The 23,464-nt window shown below is 47.2% G+C and overlaps 1 protein-coding gene and 1 non-coding gene across 9 annotated transcripts in view; one reads left to right on the top strand and one right to left on the bottom strand.

The window, feature by feature from the left end:
* The window catches only part of HHAT (hedgehog acyltransferase), a 376,524-nt gene that overhangs the window by 324,581 nt on the left and 28,479 nt on the right, over nucleotides 1-23,464 (top strand). The gene's annotated exons all lie outside the window — the stretch shown is intronic.
* Nucleotides 10,203-10,309, bottom strand: LOC112441928 (U6 spliceosomal RNA). The gene has a single exon (XR_003029883.1). It is a non-coding gene; the product is annotated as a U6 spliceosomal RNA (small nuclear RNA).

The following is a 23,464-nucleotide window of genomic DNA, read 5'->3' as shown; positions in this document are numbered from 1 at the left end:
CTGCATTTCTAAATAAGGCCATATTATGAGACAGTGGGGATTAAGACTTAAACGTGTCTTTTGGAGGGCTGCCGTTCAACCTATAACACCATTTCCTGTCTTCACCCACCCCACCAGGTAAGGTGTACTTTGTCTTACCTAGACGCCTGCCTGTCACTCTGACCAGCAGAGATGCTTAGACAAATGTGTTCTGTGAAACTTCTTGGGGGCATCACCCTCTGCACTGACCCTTTCACCACCACCAACCTTAGAGCCCCTTCTACTCACCTTTTCTCACCTCTTATCCCAGTTTTTTGTTGTTCATTCTCTAAGTCATGTCCAACTCTTTGTGACCCCAGGGACTGAAGCACACTGGCCTTCCCTGTCCTTCACTATCTCTTGGAATTTGCTCAAACTCATGTCTATTGAGTTGGTGATGCCATCCAACCATCTCGTCCTCTGTCCCCCCTTTCTCTTCCTGCCTTCAGTCTTTCCCAGCATCAGGGTCTTTGCCAATGAGTCAGTTCTTCCTGTCAGGTGGCCAAAGTATTGGAGCTTCAGCATCAGTCCTTCCAGTGAATATTCAGGATTGCTTTCCTTCAGGATTGACTGGTTTGATCTCCTTGCCGTCCAAAGAGTCTGGTAAATAGTTTCAGGAATCCTCACTAGAGCTGGTGGACTCACTCTGGTTTTCATAAGAACACAAACCAAAGGTAGAGATAGTATTCTGTAAAGGAACAGATTTTTCTTCCCTCAAATTTCCAGATTGAGATTCAGAAACAATTATTGAGCATCTGTTATATGCAGGCACTGGGCCAGTTTGCTTTGATATGTGTGACATCATTTATTGTAAATGTTATACAACTTTTACTGATGAGAGAGTTTAAGGAGGTTGAGTCACACAGTAGGTAACTTTCAGAGTAGGGTTTTAAATCCCTAAATGACAGGTCTAGGTAGGAAGATTGTAATAAATACTCTGGCTCCATTTTTGGTGTTTAACTGCTAACACAATTCAAGCCCCACACTTCTTCATCCCCTTGTGTCCCATCTCTGGGCAAACCAACAAGAAAACAGACTCTCCTTCCCTGGGTGCTGGTCGCAAGTTCAAACCCAGCTGCTATCCACCCTAGCCCTGCCCCAGCCATGTGCGTGAGTGCTAAGTCACTTCAGTCGTGTCTGACTCTTTGAGACGCTATGGACTGTAGCCTGCCAGGCTCCTCTGTCCATGGGATTCTCCAGGCAAGAATACTGGAGTGGGCTGCCACGCCCTCCTCCAGGGGAATCTTCCCGACCCAGGGATCGAACCTATGTCTCTTATGTCTCCTGCATTGGCAGCCAAGTTCTTTACTGCTAGCAGCATCTGGGAGGCCCAGTGGAAACCAAAGTCGCCTGTCCTTCCCTTTGTTTAGGCAATTGCACAATGGCTAGGGGGCCTGCTCTCCCCCAGAAGTCCTCATAGTGTGAGCAATAAAACTCTTCTTACCTTCTTGGTGCATGTGTGGCATCAAGATTTCTCAGCCCCTGAACCACTGTTGCAGAGGGTTGGTGGTGCTCTGTGGCGCAACCACAGATAAAAACATTCAAGCAAATTGCATGCTGCTGTGCTGATCCTGAGGACTGTCATGAATAGTCAGCATACGTTTGGCTGAGGAGAGTTGAAGCTGTGCATTTATGACTCAGGCCCTTTCTCCCCTGGATGTCTACTTGGTGGGGGTGGGGAAAATGTTCCCCCCATTTGTTTGTTTCCTGTCATTTCACTCCTCTGGGTTCATTACTCATCGATAAAGGTCTTCAGTTTTGCCCTCAATATCCATTCTGCTTATTCAGTGCTATCGGGTTATTATCCCAAGACCCTAAATCCATATGCATTATGTGTAAAGCCCCGCAAGCTGATTGATATGCATGCCACCAGGAGCATTCATTCTCCAGCAGTTTTTATTTTTTTTCCTCCAAGGGAGAATATATTTGTTCTATAGAGAAATTAGTGGTTGTATGTATTGCACGTGTCTTAATACAAAATGCAGGATTAATTGTTAAATTGCACAGAGGTCTGAAAGTACATTATGCAAAATACAAAAACTGGTTGTAATATAAATGTTCGAATTAACATGCCTGCATGCAGAAATGTTCAGGGAATTTGTGGTTCAATTAAAATGACACCAGAATCAAGCCTTTTAAAAACAAGACCATTCCCAGCATAAGGATTTTATAATTTATTCATTCGCAGGCATCTACCACCATTGAATTTTGGGTTAAATAACCCAGTTGGGGTATACGAAAACAGCTTCCAGTAATACAGATCCTTGGAATAAGCCCAACTGTATCATCTTGGCCTCAGCCACGTATATACTTGAGGAGGGTACAAGGGATATTAGCATATTTTTGGCTGTATATTCAACTCCAGTACATAAGACATAAGGATTATCCTTAGACACCTGGCTGTCTTCAGATAGCATTTGAAACCCCTTCTGGGTGCCTTCTCAGCATCCACAGGCATCCCTTTTCCCCCATGACTAAATGGTCTTAGGAACGTAGACTCATTTCCAGGAGTCTAAGCATAGCATGGTTAGAAAGGAGTTCACAAAACAAGCCATGAATACATATCAGATCCCAAAGAGTAACCTAGATAGGTCTGTGTTGGTCAGACCGAGGCAGCTGCAGCACAGTGCCGGCTGCACTGAATCCAGCAGTGATTGGTGTCCCTGGAGGCAGACCCTGCCATGGCCGTGGTAGACTTTTCTGTACAAAGATGACCCTCAGACCGTGGGATGCAGGGAGCGCAGTATTTTTCCATTTATGAAGCTGGGCTGCTTGGAGCCATCCACACGGCCCACCCTGTGCCTGAAATTGTCTCAGGCAGTGGCCGCGTGGAGGTCAGTCACGTGTAGATGTCAGCCAGCTTGTCTGGCTTATGGTAAATGGGAAGGCAGCACGTCGAAATGTTGGGCAGAGGGATCCAGGTTGGTGCTCCAGGAATCAATCGTGCTGTTGACAAACAGCAAGGCTGATGGGATGACAGGTTTAAATAGCAGCAGCAAGTTTGGGATTTGAAACAACAAAATAGCAAAATGTTTATTCAGGCAGAGTACATTCAGGGTTTGTGGCTCCATATCTCTTCAAGCCAGACAGGGGCTTGTTCAATGGCAAGTTTTAGGCATAAGGAAACCTGTTTGAACTTTAGAGTTTTGAGATGTGTTAAGTACATTCTTGCCAGAATTTTGCTGTCTTCAGGCATCCTACTGAATGAATGGAAACTCATCATGATCTTGCGAGTATGATTCTGGTTTTAAAGAATACAGGCGGTGCAGAGAAGTTAGTATATATAGCTAACATGAGGTGGAAGTCAGGATTCCTGAGTCCCAGGGCAGGGCCCTTTTCTGGGGCTGAGTGCATGGCTGTAGGTAATGTTACTCCTCTCTGCTTTGTGGTTTCTCGTCCTAGAGAGGACGGAAGTAGAGAGGCCATTTTAAAATTTATTTTAAAAGATTCTATTAAACAGGTGCATTCTTGGCTCTAACAGAGAGGAGAGCACAGTCTGATTATTTTTTCTTAAAAGGACAAAGATAATACAAAGGCTTTTTGTTTGTACCTTTGGGATTTAGCCAGGTGTGAACACATGTAAGGGGATTCAGCTACAACTCTCTTTTCAGAATGTTTGGAAGTTTTTGGGAAAAGGGCAGTTTTGTATTTGAAAATTAGTTGATTTACAGAATTGTGTTAGTTTCAGGTATTCAGAAAAGTGATTCAGTTATGTATATACATATTTTTTACAGATTATCTATGGTCACCAGTGTGGGTGACTGCAAGCTATTGAATGTAGTTCCCTTTGCTATAGCGTAAATCCTTGTTGCTTGTCCATTTTATGTATGATAGTTTCTTAATCCTCAACTCCTGATTTATTCCCCTTACCTCCCCTTCCACTTTAGTAACCATAAGTTTTCTCCATCTGTGAATCTCTGTTTTGTATATAGATTCATTTGTATTATTTTTTAGATTCCACATCTAAGTGATATTGCTTCCCTTGTGGCTCAGCTGGTAAAGAATCCACCTGCAGAGCAGGAGACCCAGGTTCAATCCCTGGGTTGGGAACATCCCCTGGAGAAGGGAAAGGCTACCCACTCAGGTATTCTGGCCTGGAGAATTCCATGGACGGTATGGGATCACAAAGGGTTGGACACGACTGAGCGACATGCACTTTCACTTTCTAAATGATATACGATATTTGCTTTTCCTTGTGTGACTTCATTTAGTGTGATAGTCTCTAGGTCCATCCATGTTGCTGAAAATGGCAATATTTCATTCTTTTTATGGCTGAGTAATATTCCATTATATATATCACATTATAAAGATATACATACACACATATACACACATATAAAATGTGGCACACACACATATATATATATGTGAGATATGATATATATATCACATATTCTTAAACTGTGGTTGGGCGCTTGGGTTGTTTCCCTGTGCCAGCTACTGTACACAGTGCTGCTATGAACAGTGGGGTGCACATATCTTTTCAGATTAGAGTTTTTGTCTTTTTCACACATATGCCCAGTAGTGGGATTCCTGATTGTGTGGCAGCTCTATTTTTAGTTTTTGAGGAACCTCCATACTGTTTTCCGTAGTGGCTGCACCAGTTTGCCTTCCCACCAACAGTGTAGGGGAGGGTTCCCTTTCCTCCCCGCCCTCTCCAGCATTTATGATTTGTAGGCATTTTGATGAAGGCCATTCCAACAGGTGTGAGGTGATACTTTGTTGTGGTTTTTAAAAAACTTTATTCAAGTATAGGTGATTTACAGTGTTGTTGTTAGTTTCTGGTATATAGCAAACTGGTTCAGTTATTCTTTTTCATATTCTTTTCCATTACAGTTTATTACAGGATAATGAATATAGTTCCTTGTGCTCTACAGTAGAACCTTGTTTATCTATTTTATATATAGGAGTTTGTATCTGCTAATCCCAAACTCCTAATTTATCCCTCACCCATCCGCTTTTCCTTTGGTAACCATAGGTTTGTTTTCTGTACCTGTGAGTCTGTTTCTGTTTTGTAAATAAGTTCATTTGTATCATATTTCTGCTTTATTGACTATGCCAAAGACTTTGACTGTGTGGATCACATAAACTGTGGAAAATTCTGAAAGAGATGGGAATACCAGACCACCTGACCTGCCTTTTGAGAAACCTACATGCAGGTCAGGAAGCAACAGTTAGAAATGAACATGGAACAACAGACTGGTTCCAAATAGGAAAAGGAGTACGTCAAGGCTGTATATTGTCACCCTACTTATTTAACTTCTAGGCAGAGTACATCATGAGAAATGCTGGGCTGGAGAGAGCACAAGCTGGAATCAAGATTGCCGGGAGAAATATCAATAACCTCAGATATGCAGATGACACCACCCTTATGGCAGAAAGTGAAGAAGAACTAAAGAGTCTCTTGATGAAAGTGAAAGAGGAGAGTGAAAAAGTTGGCTTAAAGCTCAACATTCAGAAAACTAAGATCATGGCACCTGGTCCCATCACTTCATGGCAAACAGATGGGGAAACAGTGGAAACCGTGGCTGACTTAATTTTTCTGGGCTCCAGAGTCACTACAGATGGTGATTGCAGCCATGAAATTAAAAAACGCTTACTCCTTGGAAGGAAAGTTATGACCAACCTAGACAACATATTAAAAAGCAGAGACATTACTTTGTCAACAAAGGTCCATCTAGTCAAGGCTATGGTTTTGCCAGTAGTCATGTATGGATGTGAGAGTTGGGATGGATGTGAGAGTTGGACTGTAAAGAAAGCTGAGCACAGAAGAATTGATGCTTTTGAACTGTGGTGATGGAGAAGACTCTTGAGAGTCCCTTGGACTGCAAGGAGATCCAACCAGTCCATCCTAAAGCAGATCAGTCCTGGGTGTTCATTGGAAGGGCTGATGTTGAGGCTGAAACTCCAATACTTTGGCCACGTGATGCAAAGAGCTGACTCATTGGAAAAGACTCTGATGCTGGGAGGAATTGGGGGCAGGAGGAGAAGGGGACGACAGAGGATGAGATGGTTGGATGGCATCACCGACTCAATGGAGATGGGTTTGGGTGGACTCCAGGAGTTGGTGATGGACAGGGAGGCCTGGCGTGCTGCGGTTCATGGGGTCGCAAAGAGTCAGACACAACTGAGCAACTGAACTGAACTGACTGAACTGTGTCATATTTTAGGTTCCACATATAAGTGATGTCATATGATAATCACCTTCCTCTGACTTAAATTTCACTTAGAATGATAATCTCTAGGTCCATCCATGTTGCTGTCAGTGGCATTATTTCATTCTTTTCTGTGGCTCAGTAGTATTCCATTGTGTTTGTGTGTGTCCCATCTTTTTTTATGCATTCATCTGCAGGTGGACATTCAGGTTGCTTCCATGTGTTGGTTATTGAGTAGTGCTGCAGTGAACGTGCGCGCATGCTCAGTCATGTCTGACTCTTTGTGACCGCATGGACTGTAGTCTGCCAGTCTTCTCCAGGGAATCTTCCCAACCCAAGGATCAAACCTGGGTCTCCTGCATTGCAGGCAGATTCTTTACAGTCTGAACCACTGTTCTCCACAGTGGTTGCATTAAGATTTTCACTAACAGTGTAGAAAAGTTCTCTTTTCTCCATACTCTCTCCAGCGTTTATCATGTGTAGACTTTTTAATTATGGCCACTCTGATGGGTGTGAGGGGATAGCTCATGGTAGTTTTGATTTGCGTTTCTCTGTGTTGATATTCTTGATGTTGAACAGCCTTTCATGTGCCTATTGACCATCTGTATGCCTTCTTTGAAGAAATGTCTGTTTAGGTCTTCTGTTCATTTTTAGATTGGGTTGCTTAGTTTTTGATATTGAGTTGTATGAAGTGTATGTATATCTTGGATATTATTAAACCCTTGTCTATTGTATCATTTGCAAATATTTCCTCCCATTCCAAAGGTTGTCTTTTCGTTTGGTTGATGGTTTCCTTTGCTGTGAAAAGCTTTTAAGTTTGATTAGTTCCTGTTTGTTTATTTTTGCTTTTATTTCTGGACAAAAGGCATTTTGATCTCTTTCTAGATCAACTGGATATCCCTGTATAGCTACTAATTTAGGCAAGATAAGCCGTCAAATCCTTCTCTTCTTAATAAGGTGATGAAGAAGGTAGGGAGTGAGCTGGAGGTACGTGGTCACTAGGCAGACCAGTGCTTTATTAACTTACTTGCTTCATAGCACTCTCCTTCTCTAGTTCGTCCAGGTGGGCCAAAATTATTGTTTTAAACAACAACAACATATTCTCATATTATAAATACAGAAGGAGAAAGAGAAGAGAATTCACTATAAGAAATATTACTGATTAAATGTTGTGTTGAGAAGCCCTATTTAATTGCTGAGAGCTATACAGTCTCATCTCTGAGGAAGAGAAGACCTAGCTCAGAATGGAGCCCGGAGCAGTCAGAAAAAGACAAAAACAGATCGAGACTGACTGTGGGAGAAATGGCACTTGGGTGAGAACTCTACAGCTGATTCTCTTTAAAGGGCGAGCCCCCAGAATCCTGGGTCCCTCCTCTGTGCATGGCAGTCTACCTCATTCAATCTCTCCAGGTTCACACGATTATTCTTTCTCCTTCCCTAGTCTTCCTGCTACACAGGGAGTACTCATCTGCTCGGGACTAAAACTGGGAGTTAAGTGAGGCACAGCATCAAGGTCTAGTCAGGAAAATAGAGATCATGCCTGATATTTCAAACAGAGGGATTTAATACAGAGAGTTACACAAGTATTAGAAGACTAAAAGAGCCAAAAGGGACCCTGGAATAACCCAGATATTAGCCACCATAGGAAGTGGCTACTAAGCCTCTGGCTGGGGAATTACAAAGGGAGAGGTGGGAACTCTGCACTGTGGGAGCTCAGAGAAGAGGCGCCTGGAGGCCGTTCAGATCTCGGAGGGTTGCCCTCTGGCTTATGCTTGAACCTCAGACCAGGTGATGCTGTGGCTGGTTCTTAGACCTTCAGGGAGACAGATGCTGCTGAGGTGACAGTGTCGGTAGAAGCTGGGGTTTGGAGCCGCAGTGGCCTCCTGGTGCTGGAGAGATACGGACAAGAACGGGAAAGAGGAAGGAGTCCATTCATCCTCCCCTCTTCCTCCTCCATTCCAGTAGAAATTGCTCAGAATTGAGGAGTAAAACAAGCTTAATGATCCGTCCTGGACCATCTTAGAGAGGAACGAACACACCCAGCTGCCACAGTAATAAAGCAAGCACCCGGACTTGGCCACTTGGTAACCTCTAGGCCAGGGCTTGGTTGGCAGTAAAGGAAACCCAGAGAAGGAGCTGGTGGAGTGAGAAGGAGATGGAAGTCTTACAACAGCCCAGACAGAGTGCTCGCACCAGGACCCATTGCATAGCGTGTATGAGGCTAATTTACATAATCCTGGCTCCCATCCATTGTGACTGGCTCAGGACCGAAGGAAGACCTAACTGTCAAGTGGTGAGGAGGGTTTAAGTAATTGGAATTGACGCTAGATACAGTTTCCCAGGTGGTGCTAGTGGTAAAGAAGCCGCCTGCCATTGCAGGAGACTTAAGAGACACAGGTTCGATCCCTGGGTCAGAAAGACTCCATGGAGGAGGGCATGGCAACCCACTCCAGTATTTTTTTTTTTTTCAAATGTTGTGTGTGTGTGTGCGTGTTTTGAAGAAGAAACAGTCAATTTTATTGGGCTCAGACTAGGAATCCACAGCTGTAGGTATACATATATCCCCTCCCTTTTGACCCTTCCTCCCATCTCCCTCCCCATCTCACCCCTCTAGGTTGATACAGAGCCCCTGTGTGTGTTTCCTGAGCCATACAGCAAATTCCAGTTGGCTATCTGTTTAAATGGGAGAAGGCAATGGCACCCCACTCCAGTACTGTTGCCTGGAAAATCCCATGGATGGAGGAACCTGGTGGGCTGCAGTCCATGGGGTCGCTAAGAGTCAGACACAACTGAGTGACTTCACTTTCACTTTCCGCTTTTATGCATTGGAGAAGGAAATGGCAACCCACTGCAGTGTTCTTGCCTGGAGAATCCCATGGACAGAAAAGCCTGGTAGGCCGCAGTCCATGGGGTTGCATGGAGTCGGACACGACTGAAGCGACTTAGCAGCAGCAGCAGCATCTGTTTAAACATGGTTATGTAAGTGTCCACGTTACTCTCTCCATACATCTCCACCTCTCCCCATGTCCATAAGTCTATTCTCTCTTTCTGTTTCTCCATTGCTGCCCTGAAAGTAAATTCTTTAGTACTGTTTTTCTAGATTCTGTATATATGCGTTAGAATACAATATTTATCTTTCTCTTTCTGACTTACTTCACTCTGTATAATAGGTTCTAGGTTCATCCACCTCATTAGAACTGACTCAGATGCATTCCTTTTTATGGCTAGTAATAGTCCACTGTGTATGTGTACCACAACTTCTTCATCCATTCAGCTGTTGATGGACATCTAGATTGCTTCTGTGTTCTAGCTATTGTAAATAGTGTGCTGTAGTGAACAATGGGATGCATGTGTCTTTTTCAGTTTTGGTTTCCTCAGGGTAGATGCCTAGTAGTGGGATTGCTCGCTCATATGGTGATGTTATTCCTAGTTTTTTAAGGAATCTCCACACTGTTCTCCATAGTGGCTGTATCAATTTATGCTCCCACCAACAGTGCAAGGGCATTCCCTTTTCTCCATACCCTCTCCAGCATTTATTGTTTGTAGACTTTTTGATGATGCCCATTCTGACCGGTGTGACGTGATATCTCATTGTAGTTTTGGTTTGCATTTTCTAATAATGAGCAGTGTTGAGCATCTTTTCATGTATTTATTAGCCATCTGTATGTCTTCTTTGGAGAAATGTCTGTCTGGGTCTTTTTCCCACTTTTGGCTTGGGTGGTTTTTCTGATATTGAGTTGTATGAATTGCTTGTATATTTTGGAAATTAATCCATTGTCGGTTGTTTCATTTGCTATTATTTTCTCCCATTCTGAGGGTTGTCTTTTCAGCTTGCTTATAGTTTCCTTTGCTGTGCAGAAGCTTTTAAGTTTGATCAGGTCCCAATTGTTTACTTTTGTTTTTATTTCCATTACTCCAGGTCATAGAGGATCTTACTTTGATTTATGTCATTGAGTGTTCTGCCTATGTTTTCCTCTTAAGAGTTTTATAGTTTCTGGTCTTACATTTAGGTCTTTAATCCATTTTGAGAAAAATTTGGACCGCTTCATGAATTTTCATGTCATCCTTGTGAAAGGGCCATGCTCATCTTCTCTGTATCATTCCAGTTTTAGTATATGTGCTGCCAAAGTAAGCACCCACTTCACTGTTCTGGCCTGGAGAATCCCATGGACAGAGGAGCCTGACGGGCTACAGTCTATAGGGTCGCAAAGAGTTGGACACGACCAAAGCAACTTGGCACACACATATCAGTCGCCCAACTACACTGGGAAATTTGCATGAGACAAGGCTTCAGAGCTAAGCCTTGCCTGCCCCCCAATTCAGTATTAAAGTAGGCAGTAGATGGGATGGATAGAAGGAAAAGAGGGGAGGGGAGGGAGAGAAACGGAGAGAGCAGGGAAGGAAGAAAAGGATGGAGGGAGGGGAAAAGAGAGGGGCAGGCAGGCTAGTCAAGCCTTGCTCCAGTTCCCAGCTGCAGGGCCAAGTGAGAATAGAAACAGCCTTTCCTGCTCGGCTCACTGAGCACTCTCTGCAGAGATGACGATGCTAGTAGTAACAAAGTTTGTCTTGATTTCTTCACTTAGTGAAGATTCAGAAACAGTGGACACTGAGCTGCTGTAGAAGACAGAAGCTGGTGCCGGTCGTGTTCTTCTGGCCGTCGTCCCGGCACGGCGGCCCCTGGAGTGCTCAGGGTGGCTGCTCCCATCTTGGCAGCTTGTTCCCCTAGCCTGTCCCTGCCTGTGGCTGGCTTCCCACCAACTCAGTGCCCTTGACCTCACACTTGCTGATGGTTGTAGAATACCTGTCAGGCTGGGCAACAGTAATAACCACTCTCACCCTTAAAATCTGGGAGAAAAAGGCACCTACTTAGTAGAAACATAGCAAAAGGACTTGAATAGACAGCTCTCAGAAAGAGGAAACACAGATGGCTCTAAAACAAATGAAAAGATGCTCGCTTTTTTTTATTTAGGTGTCATTGACATATAAAATTATATTAATTTCAGGTATATAAGGAGTCAGTATTTGTATATCAACCTCAACATGGGAAATGTAATTTACAAGCTCTAGATTGCAAAGATCAAAAAATTTAACCTCATATATTTAGCTCATGGTAACTCCTCTGTAGGGAATGGTTTGGAAATATCTACCAAAACTGAGCAGCCATTCTACTTCTAGGTATTTGTCATTCAGATACACTTTTATACATGTGAAATGAAATATTATGCAAAGATATTAATTGCAACATTGTTTATAATAGCAAAAGTTAGAACGGACCTAATGCCCATCAGAGGGAGTCAGGTAAATTATGGTACATAAATTCAGAAATTTCCACAACCATTAAAAAGGATGAAGCAATGTTACACATATATACATGGAACAATCCCCAGTATATAAAACCTTAAAAAATAAGGAAATGAACAGTGCATGTAGTATTTGTGTTCAAGATAATATATATTTCAGAATGAAAAATTTCAAACCATTTAAAATACTTGTGTACATATGTATGTGTTTGTGTGCACATGTATATATGGATATGTATGTTATGCTTCTGTGTGCATAGAATATCCCTGGGAGTAGAAACATGGAACTGAAAACAGATCTTCTAGGGAGAGAGGGGTCAGGTGGACTGGACATGGAGGTTGGAAGATGGAGATTTACTTTTCCCTGCTTACTCTTTGGAGCATTTGAATTTTATAATTGTCTGTTACCTGGTCAAAAAACAAACAGATTGAAAGCTGGGGTGAAAATCCATTCTAAGTCTTGCAGGGTAGATGGTCTTTCTGGAGGGCCGGCCTTCTTCCATTGAGGGGGGTTTATCCAGAGGCTGGAAGTTACTGGAAGGCATGTGCTTAGGAGAGTGGATAGCTCGCCATGGCTGCCTTCCGGCGCAGACACGGGTGATGGTCAGAATCCAGGCAGTCCGCGCTCCCTCCACCCTGTCTGCTCCTGCGCCCTTCGGAGCCAGGCTCTCGGTGCTCTGGGTCCGCTTCTCCAGAATGGAGGTCTCTGAGCACAGAGGCCAGTGCCCTGCCATTTTACCCAGCGCTCGCCGTGACGTCCAGCTCACAGAAACATCTTCCACGTTGGGAGACACCTTGTGGTCGTGACATCTTTTCACCCGGATTCCTGCATCTGTAACCGTAGGTCAGCCTTTTAATGTCTCCAGCATCTCTGGCATCAGCCAGCGTGTATGTAGTAAGAGCTCCGTAAGTATCGAATGATGCGTCTCAAGGATGAGTAGTTTATGATCAGATCCTTCCCAGCCCTTACAGTAAGGATGGAGCCAAATCTTCCCAAATGGGACCCAGGGCAGCCCCCTAGGGGAGGGAGGTGGACTCCCCGCAGTGAAAGATGCCAGCGTTATAGCTCAGACCTCCACCCAGGGGTATCATGGGAGACCCGGAGAGGGGACCGTCACAGTCCCCTCTTGCATCACCAGCTCCGTGGCTGGGACACAAGTTCGGAAGGACTGGATGGATGTGATGGGTCAGATGGAGGGAAGTCCAGATCCACGCCATAGAGCTGACTCTTGCAGACGCCACCCTGTCCCCGTAGAGGAATCCGAGAAAGTGCCTGGCGGGCTGGTTCCACGCCCTGAGCTGACCCACACCGCGGGAGCAGCTGGGAACTCGGCAAGGAGTCCGGAGTGTAATAGTGCGCTCTGAGGTCACAAACAGAACCGCCTCAGAAAGCACGGCAGCTGAGATCTCTTCCCTGGAGGCCGACAACTAATCCCGTGGAAAGACTACCGGGAAGAGTGTAAACAGTGGGGCAGAGTTTCCCCGAAAAAGCCCAGCCTCCCACCCCTCCTCCTGGCTAAGCAGGAAGCCCAGAGGACTCAGCGGGAAGGGTGCACAAATCTAATTAGTGACTGTAGCTGAGTGAAAGCCGCTTAGTCGTGTCTGACTCTTTGTGACCCCACGGACTATACAGTCCATGGAATTCTCCAGGCTAGAATCCTGGAGTGGGTAGCATACCCCTTCTCCAGCCCATCTTCCTGACCCAGGAATCAACCTGGGGTCTCCTGCATTGCAGGCCAGTTCTTTACCAACTGAGCTATCAGGGACTACAGCTAACTACTTGTTAATTCCTAACATCCCTGAGAGATCCAGGCTGCTCTTGCCTTGTTCCTCCTCAGCTCCCCGTCAGCAGAGCCCTGTCCTGTCTTCTCTGCCCCCTAAAACACTGGTTTCAGCTGTGTGATTCTGAGTGGCTGGGCGAGGGGAGGAAGAGAACTTAACCTGTGAGCATCCCCCGTGAGTCTGCTGAAGGTTTGCTCCCTGCCAAGGCTTGCATGGGCTCAGGTACATCCGGGCTGCCCAGGTGAATGGGGTGCCAGAAGAGACCCTTGGCCATGAGGGGCACATCGCAGCCTGGGCTTGGAGCCGGGCAGTGCTGGCCTGTGGTTCTAGGCAGACCCCTGCCTCAGGGCCGTTGGCCAGAGTCAGTAGCCTGAGGGGAACACAGTGTTCTTCCGGAATGGCATCTTTAAGGCACAAAATGTTGTTCTCTGTAATGAAAAGAGTCTGAGTCACTTTATTTTTATTTGTTTATATCAATTATCTCTTTTTTATAAAGTACTGATAGTGGGGTTTAACCTTTGCCATTCATTAAAAAGTTTCGAGCGCAGCTTTCTCAGACTGTGTTCCTCTGCTACTCCTAAAACAAGGACAGCGGATTTGTGTGAGTCGTTTTATATGTCAGGTAAATAAATACCTTCTTAAGCCCCTCACTAAGAATCTGCTGCATCTGGTGATGTTTCCAGAGTTCTGATCCCAGCCCAGGCAGGGTACCCTTCCCTCCCCACTCCTGACTGGGGTGATCTTGCAGTCTAACTTCAGTCTTTGTCTGTACCTTTCCTGGGGCAGGGGGAGGGGAAGAGGATTTGAAGAGTTGAATTTTACAAGGCTCTAATCTCTAAGATTCCTGCCAAGAAGCAATTGTCTTCTGATTTCATGGCTGCAGTCACTGTCTGCAGTGATTTTGGAGCCCAAGAAGAGGAAATCTATCACTGTTTCCATCTTTCCACTTCTATTTGCCATGCAGTAATGGGACTGGATGCCATGATCTTAGTTTGTTTTTTTTTTTTTTTTTTTTTAATATTTAGTCTTAAGCTGGCTCTTTCACTTTCCTCCTTCACTGTCATCAAAAGGCTCTTTAGCTCCTCTTCACTTTCCGCCATTAGGTATCATCCGCATGTCTGAGGTTGTTGATGTTTCCCCCACCTATCTTGATTCCAGCTTGTAACTCATCCAGCCCGGCATTGTTCACGATGTGCTCAGCATATAGGTTAAACAAACTGAGTGACAGCAGACAGCCCTGTCGTACTCCTTTCTCGATCTTGAACCAATCAGTTGTTCCATACAGGGTTCAAACTGTTGCTTCTTGACCTGCATACTGGTTTCTCAGGAGACAGGTAAGATGGTCGGGTATTCCCATCTCTCTAAGAGCTTTCCAGGGTTTGTCATGATCCACATAGTCAAAGGCTTTATTTAGTGTAGTCAATGAAACAGAGATAGATGTTTTTCTTTTTTCTTTTTTTTTTATGAATATAGAGGCAAAATCTTTATTTTATTTTATTTTTTTTGATTTTTTTATTTTTTTAAATTTTATTTTATTTTTAAACTTTACACAATTGTGTTGGTTTGGAGATAGATGTTTTTCTAAAATTCCCTTGCTTTCTCTGTAATCCAACGAATGTTGTCAATTTGATCTCTAGTTCCTCTTCCTTTTTTAAACCCTGCTTGGACATCTGCAAGTTCTTGGTTCGCATAATGCTGAAGCCTATCTAGCATGTAAGATTTTAAGCATGACCTTACTAGCATAGGAGATGAGTGCAATTGTCTGATGGTTTAGCACATTCTTTGATACTACCCTTCTTGGGGATTGGGATGAGGACTGACCTTTTCCAGTCCAGTGGCTGCTGCTGAGTCTTCCAGATTTGCTGACATAATGAATGCAAAACCTTGATGACATCATCCTTTAGGGATTTGAGTAGTTCTGCTGGAATTTCATCTCATCCACTAGCTTTATTAACAGCAGTGCTTCTTAAGGCCCACCTGATTTCATACTCCAGAATGTCTGGATCTGGGTAGCTAATCACACCATTGTAGTAATCTGTTTCATTAAGACCTTTTTCATACAGTTCTTCCATGCGTTCTTACCATCTCTTCTTGATCTCTTCAGCGTCTGCTAGGTCTCTACCATTTTTATCCCTTATTGTGCCCATCTTTGGGTGGAATGCTCCCTTGATGTTTCCAGCTTTCCTCAAGAGATCTCTAGTCATTCCCCTTTCGTTGTTTCCTTCTATTATTAAGCACTGCTCGAAGAAGGCCTTCTTGTCTCTTCTAGCTATTTTTTGGAACTCTGAATTTAATTGGATGTACCTTTCCCTCTCTCTCTCTCTTGCTTTTCACTTCTCCTCATTCTTCCACTATTTGTAAAGCCTCTTCAGACAACCACTCTGCCTTCTTGCTTTTCTTTTTCTTCGGGATGGTTTTGTTCACCGCCTCCTGTCTGGTATTACGGACCTCTGTCCATAGTACTTCAGGCACACTGCTAACTAGATCTAGTCCCATCAATCTGTTCGTTACCTCTACTGCGAAATCATACGGGAATTGATTGAAGTCATACCTGGCCAGCCTATTGTTTTTCCTGGTTTTCTTTAAGCCTGAATTTTGCTAGAAGAAGCTGATTATCTGAGCCACAGTCAGCTCCAGGTCTTGTTTTTGCTGACTGTATACAGCTTCTCCATCTTCACCTACTAAGAATGTAATCAATTCGATTTTGGTATGGACCATTTGGCAGGAGAAAAATGACAAACCTAGGCAGTGTGTTGAAAAGCAGAGACATTACTCTGCTGACAAAGATCTGCATAGTAAAGGCTATGGTCTTCCTAGAGGTCACATATGGTTGTCAGAGCCGGACCGTAAAGAAGGCAGAACGCCAAAGAATTGATGCCCTTGAACTGTGGTGCTGGAGAAGACTCCTGAAAGTCCCTTGGACTGCAAGGAAATCAAAGCAGTCAATCTTAAGGGTTGAATATTAACTTAACCCTGAATATTAACTAAAAGGACTGATGCTGAAGCTGAATCTCCAGTATTTTAGTCATCGATGTGAACAGCTAACTCATTGGAAAAGTCCCTGATGCTGGGAAAGATTGAGGGCAGAAGTGGGTATCAGAGGATGAGATGGTTGGATGGCATCACTGATGCAATGAACATGAACTTGGGCAAACTCCGGGAGATGATGATGGACAGGGACGCCTGGCATGCTGCAGTCCATGGGGTCGCAAAGAGTCGGACATGACTGAGCGACTGAACAGTAACAATCTCTAAGAACTGGAAGGGGCCTTGTGGAGGGGGGGTCATCTGGTTTCATCTCCCGTCCGAGGCACCACCCTCTGAATGCTAGCAGGGATGGGAATCCAGGGAGGGGAGTGTGTAACTGTCACAGGCTCCTTTGGGTCGTAGCCAAAAATCTGCCCCTAACTTCCATCTCTTGGCTCCAGTTCTTTCTTCTGGGGTGACTTAGAATGAATCTAATTAATTCTCTTTCCATGTGGCCCCATGGCCTTTTTCCAGGCTAAACTTTAACTTATTACCGTGCCTACCCTGAGGAGCCCTTCCAGACCCTCCTTGAAGTGGCTTCCGCTTGACAGTATCTTTTGTAAAATAGGGTGCCTAGAATGAGTCCGCCTTGCCTGAGTCAACATTCGCACGTGGGTACTTTCTCTCACTCTCAGGCTGAATGCTCATCTCCCCATCTAGGCCCTGGTGGCCACGTGGCCTGAGGTGACGGCAGCAGTGACCATGGATGCTGCGCTTGCCCTACGCTCCCGCAGGACGTGGCCTTGCGCTCCTGTGGCCTTGCACCCCCATGGCCTTGCCCTCCTGCAAAGGAAGAGCAGCCATGTGTGGCTGGGGCTGCTCGATGCCTCTCTGCCCACCGTCAGCAGCGCCCTGGGTCTCCAGGGTGTGTGGGTTTGATGGGAGGGGCCCTATGGGATCTTTCTGTGTGTCTTCTCCCTCCTTGGAACAGCGACCTAAGAGCTCTTGCCCCATCCCGTGGAACCGCTCCCTGATGCTTCTTTAGCAGAGGGGAGCCCCGGGCTCGCTCAGACCTTAGCCGGCCGTTCCCAGGGCCGCCTTCACTTGCTGTCGGGACTGCCCATGTGCTCTATGTTCCTGCGGGGTGAGCAGGCTGCCACCCACCCCTGCCCCGAGCCGGCTGGCCAGTGTGGAACTGAGGACCCCGCCACCACCAGCGCGGGCCTGAGCTTGGGCGCCCATCTCACCTCTGCTCCTCACAGCCCTCCTCACACCAGCACCCTGGTTGCGACAATGCCTTTCCCAAATACCGTTTATGAATATTGCAGCCGCATCATTTCCAAACTCATCTTGGAGCTATTTCGTGCTTCGGTCTTCTGTCAGTTCCTTTAAAAAAAAAAAAAATTGGAGTAGAGGTGCTTTACAATGTTATGTTACTTTCTGTTGTACAACCTCGTGAATCATTTGCATGTATACATATATCCGCTCTCTCCTGGGCCTCCCTTCCACCTCCTGCATCCTCCCCTCTTTAGGTCATCACAGAGCACTAAGCTGAGCCCCTAGGCCTTAGAGTAGCTTCCTGCTAGCTATCTGCTTCATCCATAGTAGTGCATATATGTCAGTCCCTTTTGAAGAAGGCAAGAGGCAGTTCCGGTGGTTAAAGTCAGCATTAAAGAGACGATGGCTTAAGTGGTAAAGAATCCGCCTGCAATGCAGGAGATGCAGGTTCGATCCCTGGGTTGGTGAAGATTCCCCTGGAGAAGGAAATGACAACCCAGTCCAGTATTCCTATATGGAAAGTCCCATGGACAGAAGAGCCTGGTGTGGGCTATTGTTTATAGGGTTGCAAAGAGTTGGACACAATTGAGCACGCACACACAATGAGACCGGACCCATGGGCTCAGTACCCATAGAGAGAAACTGCATCCTGGCCACCGACAGCACCCCAGGCAGGGGCATGGGGAGCAGGCACGGCCCCGGGATGAGAAGCAGCAGCCACTCAGGACGGTGCGTAGACAAGCTCTTGGCTCCACAGCACCTCCTGCGCTCAGTCGGATCCCTCCCTCAGCGTGGAGATGAGCACAGCCCACAGTGAGTGGGAGCAGTGAGGTGAGAATAAAGCCCGCTCTGCCAGGCAGGAACAGCTCCTCCCCTTCCCCTGGGGTGGCTGGCGTGTCTAACGGGCGGTAGCGTCCGAGAACTCCGGGAGAGACGCTGCTGTCTCTGCCGGGAGCTTGGTTGTATCATTGTGTTCTTTGCTGAGAAATCGAAGTAATTTGGAGTCGTTTACCTAGCAACAGCTTTAGGAAAAGAACATGTCAGAGAGATGTGCTGACATCACCCTTTCAGAGGTGCATGTGGTGTAGGTGCCGTGTCTTCTCTCCCTTTCCAGCTCTCCCGCTACGTTCCTTTCATGGTGACAGGAAGTGGGATGACCAGGGTGGCCTTCCTGACCCACTGTCCTTTGTTAACGTCTAGGTGTTCTCAGCCAGTCCCTGCCAGGCGCCTCTTCTCCTGGGCACACATACAAGTGTCGATGATGCTTCAGCTGTGGGCACTTCTGTCCATTGGCTCCATGGCCCACAGCTGGGGCCAGATGTGCATACCTAGGGTTTCTTGATTGGGGATTTTGCAACAACTGTCATTTTTGATTAGGGATCTGAGAGTCTTGTGACTGAGTACTCAGAAGGACTCATGCATCCATATATGTTTATTCAGTGACCGTTTAACCATGGGCGCCCTGATCCTAGGGGCCTGAGGGGAAAGGAGCCGGTTCATGGTCTCAGACTTGTGCCGCCTCCCGTCCAGAAGAGGCATCTCCTCGCGGCTGTCCTGCCTCTGCTGCCTTCCCGGGACGGGGATGCCCAGAGGGTCCTGAGCCCGTCCCGGGATGAAGGGCTTCAGCTGCTGGCGAGTTTCTCTGCCTGTAGAGTGGCCCTCCCCTGCCCACCCCCCACCCCCATCCTGCTTCCAAAGCTAGCCCGTTCTATATTTGCAGGCGCTTCTCTTCTCTTCTCCAGGGTCTCTGTGATTCCAGAGAAACAGTGCCATCTGCCACCCCGTGCCCCTGTGCCACGGTCCCCAGACCGCCACTGTCCCGTGCATGCACACTTGGATGAGAAGGCAAAGCAAACCCTCTAAGCTCAGCCGCCTCCATCCTAGCACCATGTCAGCTTACTGGCGTCAGCCCATCGTCCCGGTGACCCAGGCGTTGAGACTCTTGTCTCTGTCCTCTGCGTTTCCCAGAGCCAGAGCCGCAGAGCCAAATCTCGAGGGTAGGTGGGGAGTTGGGGGCCCTGAGTGTGCTATTAGCCTCTGGGCACATATTCTCACGGGCGTCAGAGGAAGTTCAATGTGACGCATGTCCAGGCTGCCTGTCTAAATGCTGCGCACACGGTCAGTGCTTCATAAATGCCTGGGGTGGTGGAGGGCGGGGAGGGGCGGTCTGGGGGTGTCCCTGGCGGTCCCATGGCTAAGACTCTGCACTTCCACTGTAGGGGGCACAGGTTCGGCCCCTGGTTGCGGAACTAAGATGCCACATGCCATGCCAGCATGGTCAAAAAAAGAAAGACTATCAAACCGTCTTAAAAACTGCCCGCGTGGGTGAGTGGTTTTCCGGGCCAGGTGGCAGGGAGCCTGCCCCGCACTGTCCCCATCCCTTTGTTTTCGGGAGGCAGCTTTCAGGAGCTCATTTGCTGAACTGTCTCCACTGTGTTACGTAGCATGGTTGTGAGTCAAGGATAAACAGTAGCCCGAAATAGGCTGTTTAAAAACAAAAATAGGAAAGGAACACGTTAAGGAAGAGAAGTGGCTGGGGAGTGCGGTCCGACTGGGCAGCCTCTGGCCCTGGCGGCCGGAGTGGAGATCCTGGCAGCGGCGGCAGGGACGGGCTTCTGGCAGGCCGGCCCCCACCCATCTGGTTCTGGAGAGAGAAAATGTGTGTTTTCTTGGCACCTCTTTCCACCTGCACGGTCAGGATAAGAAGAAGCGGCTCCAGTTTGTTCTCCCCACTTTCTCAATTTCACATGAAATGATTCTGCTTTATGGCAGTGAGCACTTCAGTAAGTGCCCGCCCACAGGGCCTGGGGCTGGGAGGTGGGCAGGATGAAAAACAGCGCAGGTTGGCTTCTTCAGGATGTGACATTGAGTGTGAACAGCGTGATTTATTAAAGACCGCTGTTCATGCCAGTTAAAGTGTGCACACAGTGCCCCCAGCAAACGACTCTTGCTCGGGATGGCAGGAAGGCCCCCGGGGCGGTCAGAGTCACCCCTTCCTTCCTCCCTGTCCCCCTGCTGGATGCTCTGTGGAGGCTCAGCCCATGACCAGGATCAAATACCTGCGGCTCTATGTTAACAAAAGCCCATCCAGGCACTGGGAGCACGCGCCTCAGTGGCCCCGGTCTGAATTAACAGTTGCCATGACAAGGCGTGCAAACATGTTCCTCCAGGCTTGTTCCCCCCATTACACAGATGGAGAAACTGAGGAGCCCTGGGAGAGGGGGTGACCAAGCAGCTTAGTGATGATGATGTTTGAAAACAGAAGCCTGCTGCTTCCCGCTCTGTTTCCTTAGCGCCATGAGTAGAGGGGATGAAATGAGATTTGGAGGCAGAAGAGTTAAAGGCACCAGGCAGAGAAGCGGGGCTCCGTGTGAGCCTCCCCTCCACGTGGTCCGAGGCCCAGCACCGCTTCGGAGCGCAGGCGGCCGAGCACACCCAGAGCCACACAGCCCTGGGCTCCAAGCGCGACTTGGTGACCCCTTAGCTTTCAGACCTTGAGAAGGTTGCTCTGCCTCTCTGAGCCTTGGTTTCCCTTTCCGTGAAGTGGGGCTGATGATACCCCTTGAGAGGGTGGTTGTGAGGCTGTGGCATGCCTCCGCAAAGGCCCTGGTGACCCGTAAACGCTCAGTGCTCGTCTGTCCCCTTGCTCAGCGTGTGAACCACTGGTGGGGCCCTCTGCAGAGTCAGCCCTCTGAGAGGCCCCCGGAACAGGGGGCCCGGAGGCTGGCTCTTGGACCAGCAGCGTCCACGTCACCAGGGATCCTGGTAGAAACGCAGATCTCAGGCCTGCCCAGGCGTCCTGGATCACAACCTCTGGGGGACGGGACCGTGCATTCTAACACTGAGAACCAGTTCTAGGATTTCACATGTCAGTTTTGAACAAATTAGAACCATGTAGTTCTTTTTCATGAGAGGGTGTGAAAGAAGCAGTTGATTTTGTTTTGTTTTTGGAAAAATACCGAGGCCTCCAAAGCTGGGTTTGAGGCCCAGGTTTGTAAATTACATGAAGGTAAGAAATGGTTCCTCTAGCCCTAGAGTAGCAAGAGCCTGTTCTTCAGACCTCCTGTCCATATTCCCACGGGTTTGAAAACAGACCTGGCAGCTTACAGGCTCGGAAGCCTGGGCAGCTGTGGTCCTGCTGGGCATCTTTCAATAAGGTAGCCCGTGGACAGGGAAAGGCTCCTGCCCTGTAGATGTATCAGATGAAAGCTCTAAATTGAGCTGTGAAGGAAGGTCTGAAAGTGCAGGACCATTTGATGAACTGCTCCACAATCTCTCTAGGCCGGGGCTACCGAAATAAAACTACCAAAGTCCCTTATTATTTCTCCCCCATCAGATCTGAGTGTTGTTAAACATCAAGTGCTGTCAGGAGCGGGCTGTTTTAATGAAGACAGCACATAAAGTCCTTCTGAATAATTAATGAAATGGGGGTAGCTGAAGCCAGTACATGGTGCAGAGTGCCCTGCTGTTTCTCAGATCCTGAGCCAGCCCCCGGGAACCAGTCTGATGTAGGAGCTCATTCTCAAAGGGAAAAACAGCCCCCACTGTTCTCAGAGTAGAAAATGGCACCAAGGCAGACCCATATATATATGTGTACACACACATAAACACATAGGGTGTGGGGCTGGGGTTCACAGTATCTACTAGATGGAAAGGCACAGGTGCAAGCCAGTCAGCTCAAAGAGATGGTGACCGAATTTGAGACAGTTGAACTGAGGTGGACGAGCCTGGAGCCTGTTACACAGAGCGAAGTAAGTCAGAGAAAAACCAGTATCATTTATTAACACATATATATGGAATCTAGGAAAATGGTACCGATGAACCTGTTTGCAGGGCAGAAACAGAGACACAGACGTGAAAAACAGACTTGTGGACACAGTGAGGGAAGCAGAGGGCGGGATGAACTGAGAGAGTCGCACTGAAATACACACACCACCGTGTGTAAAGCAGATAGCCAGTGGGAAGCTGCTTTATGACAGGGAGCTCAGCCTGGTGCTCTGTGTTGACCCAGAGGGGTGGGATGCGGAGGTGGGAGGGAGGCTTAAGAGCCAGGGCATGTATGTATACTTACGGCTGATTTCACATTGTTGTACGGCGGAAACTAATACATTACAAAGAAATTATCCTCCAATTAAAAAAAAAGATGGTGACCAAGTGCTAGAGCAGTTCCTGGTGTCCCCGACAGAACCAGCTTTTCCCCCTTTCAATGTTATAGCAGAGAACAGGTCCTGAGGGGACCCTGGGACCATGGCTTTTACTATTAGGAGTAGCCCTTCTGTCTGTTAACATACGGTACACAGTCTCTGTGACACACACCAACTGGCGTCAGTCCCGAGGGTGCTGAGGCAGTGGGCAGGGTCAGTGAGAGGGAATATATTCTTTGGCCTCAAAATCCATCAGTCACCACATCCTGTGACTGTTCTGCAGCATCTCTGAAAGTCACCTCTGCATTCCATTTCTCTGTTGGGTATCCTCCAAGCCTGCCCACTCACAAAGGCCCTCTGTGGAGGCAGAAAACCCTCAATCTCACATCCAGGATGGTGATGTGGGATGTTGTATGTGCACCTGCATCCCAGGGATATACGGATGGATATGTTGGTGGTCCTTGCTGATTGGGGCCACCACAGTTGTGTTCTCGGCTCTGGCCAAGGCAAGCTTGTCTGGGAGGTGAGAGCCATCTTCCTTTGTAGCATGACGGCACTCAAGATGGGAAACTCGTCTTTTCCCTGTCTTAGAATGGCTGAGAGTCAGTGGATGACATTGCTGCTTCATGGGGCCAGAAAGTGAGAGTCTATTTGTCCAGCTATAGGGACCCAAGAACCAAGCAGAGAGGGTCACGATGTTCCTCATCCCTCAGGAGAACCAGCAAGGTAATGACTGAGCACTGGATGAGCAGGAGGGGCATCAGACAGCAGGGTGTCAGAGCCTCTGGCTAGAGAACTTGCCTGAGTAGATGAAGGGAGG

Source organism: Bos taurus, chromosome 16 (assembly GCF_002263795.3).
Source record: "Bos taurus isolate L1 Dominette 01449 registration number 42190680 breed Hereford chromosome 16, ARS-UCD2.0, whole genome shotgun sequence".
Lineage (NCBI taxonomy): Eukaryota > Metazoa > Chordata > Mammalia > Artiodactyla > Bovidae > Bos > Bos taurus.
This window is presented reverse-complemented; position numbering and strand designations above follow the sequence as displayed.